The sequence below is a fragment of the Silene latifolia genome, chromosome 2, assembly GCF_048544455.1.
Source record: "Silene latifolia isolate original U9 population chromosome 2, ASM4854445v1, whole genome shotgun sequence".
In the NCBI taxonomy this organism is placed as follows: Eukaryota; Viridiplantae; Streptophyta; class Magnoliopsida; order Caryophyllales; family Caryophyllaceae; genus Silene; species Silene latifolia.
This window is the reverse complement of record NC_133527.1, coordinates 178,180,465-178,183,142: the sequence shown is the minus strand read 5'-3', so window position 1 is coordinate 178,183,142 and position 2,678 is coordinate 178,180,465. Positions and strand designations below refer to the sequence as shown.

The 2,678-nt window shown below is 39.4% G+C and overlaps 1 non-coding gene across 1 annotated transcript; it reads left to right on the top strand.

Annotated features, from left to right (window-relative positions):
- The first annotated feature begins 338 nt into the window (after positions 1-338).
- LOC141644715 (small nucleolar RNA R71) lies at positions 339-445 on the top strand. The gene has a single exon (XR_012544325.1). It is a non-coding gene; the product is annotated as a small nucleolar RNA R71 (small nucleolar RNA).
- Positions 446-2,678: the final 2,233 nt, after the last annotated feature.

The window sequence follows — 2,678 nt, the reverse complement described above, 5'->3', positions numbered from 1 at the left end:
CCGCACCTCCGCAACCTTCACACACAATGATTTGGCTTGTTGAAGACATGGAATTGACTTGTTGAATGAAATCTCTAGCATCCCTTTCCGCTAATTGTTGTTGGAGCAAAGCAATTTGAGCTAGCAAAACAGAGTTGTTAGAGGATTCTTCTTTACCTTTAGATGGCACAACTCGGGAATTGACATATTGGGCATCATGGACCGCCATAGATTCGATCGTAGCATGAGCAAGATCGGTGTCAATTTGATCAAACCGCCCATTGTTGGCGGAATCAAGAATCCTTCGGGACTCGGCACAACATCCATTGTAGAATGTTATTGCAAGAAACCAATCATCTAGCCCATGATGTGGGCATTGTCTTTGAAGCTCTTTGTACCTCTCCCAAGCCTCATATAAGCTCTCAAGAGCTTGTTGACGGAATCCGGTGATTTGGCTCCTCAAAGTTTGAGTTTTCTCCGGTGGAAAAAACTTTTGGTAAAAAGCAAGAGCCAATGTCTCCCAATTGGTGATTCCCATGGCGGTGCGGTCAAGGCTATTGATCCAAAGCTTGGCCTTGTCCTTCAAAGAGAAAGGGAAAAGTATTTCCCTTATTTGGGCTTGGGTGACGCCCGTTTGACGGATCATGGAGCAATAGTCACAAAAGTTTTGCACATGCAAATTGGGATCCTCCAAAGGACTTCCTCCAAATTTCTTTCTCTCCACAAGGCTAATGAAAGCTGGTTTGATCTCGAAGTCCGGCGCGGTGATTTGAGTGGTTGTGATTCCGGCCGGAAGCATGGCCGCGGTGGGCTTTGAGTGATCAGAAAGTTTCACCATCTTTTTGGTAGTAGATGGTGATGTTGGTGGAGATGATGAGCTTGAAACCTCCTCCTCTTCAAGAACCTCTAGATCGTCTAAGTAAGACTTTCTAGCACTTTCGGCTTGTACGGGAGAAGAGGCTTCTTTCACTTCCCTCCAAATACGTCGTCTTCTCCTAAATGTTTTCTCGGGATCGGAATCCGGTGAAAGCAATTATCCCTTGCGTGAGGACCTGGGCATAAGACAACAATTTCTAGAGAAGTGATAAGTAACGGTCTCAAGGAACAAGTGTTCCCCAAGATAAAAGAAAACAAGATAAAAATCGACAATTCAAAAAGCAATAAAACCGTTTCCCCGGCAACGGCGCCAAAATTTGATAGGTTTATCGCGTACCTATGCAAAAATAATTTCCCTAGACACAAGTTAATGTAGTAATAGGGGTCGAACACAAGGAAACGGGAATTACGTCGTGAATTGCTATGGGTGGATTTTTATCAAGGTCGATTACGTTTTGGGTTTGATTTGTTTGGTTTGATGATTAATGAAAATTGCAATTTAAATAATATAATAAAAGATAGTCTAAAGGGTTCGGGTCACTCATGCAAGGGTAAACATATGAACATGGTAAACTTGATACTAATAATCTTGTCAATTACTTAGGCTTAAAGATACCCACCTTACGGCATTAGTATCAACCATAGACCGGGTCCTAGAAAAACTCTCGTCCATGACTAGGTCGTCCTACCACACATGCTTAGTCTAATTCAATTACGTGCCTCTCGACTTTAGAACGAATAAACAAGTTTTAATCTACGACTACGGCCGATAATCAAAGATTAAGCATAACAAAACAAGCATGTGATGGAAGCAATTGATCAATATTATTTTGAACTTTATTTAATCATATTATATGTTTGATTTTGCATGGCTCCCCTAGCCTTTAGACTAGAGAATTTAGCTACTCATACTTAAATGTAAAATGCAAACTAAATTGTAAGGAATGTTGAACATGGTTATATGAATTATACTAATTAGGTGATATAACTTATGAAAAGAGCAAAACTAAATAAATATGAAACACTTGACTTTGATAACTATGTGATAACTAAAGCAATGATGTAAATTGTAAACTTGTAATAAGAAATACCTTATAAAAGAGGACTTGTATGGAAGAACAACCAACTAATAACCAAAAGATTGAATAACAAATGCTTGAGAATCTCTTGAAATACAAAGTGTTGAAAGATTAACTAAGGAATGCTTAAACAACTTAAACTTGAAATGAAAACTAATGAGAGAAAACTTATAATGCTTGAGGCTTATTGTAGTAAACTTGGACGTAAAAATGGGATGCCTAAAACCTAGGAATACCTCTCCTATTTATAGGACAGGAGGAGAAAAACGTAAGAACCAACGAGCATGCAACCCCGATCGGGGTTGGGCGGCCCCGATCGGGGTTGGGCGGCCCCGATCGGGGTCATATGATCCTCGGTATTTTGCCTTAACTCTCCTCTTAATTGCTAAGGTATCCAATGTTGGTGATTAAATGTGCGATTAATCACCCGGTTAATGTTCTAAATTCCTAGCATCTTAAGCTCTATTGGCATCCAATGCTTGCAACCTTGATATGGACCTTCATTTTGGGCTTGACTTTGCATTTGGCTTCATTTGTAATTCCTTACTTCAGTCCACTAATCTTCATGCAAAACCCAAGAAATCTTCACACACTTAGTCCAATATTTGGCCTTGTTTAGCTTAGTGAACTTGGTGTACAAAATCATAGGAAAAAGCCTCTAAATGCTTAGATTCCTACAAAACCATAACAAACACAACAATACACCTAGAACACAAAATTAGCTCAAAAATATACTAATTAAAG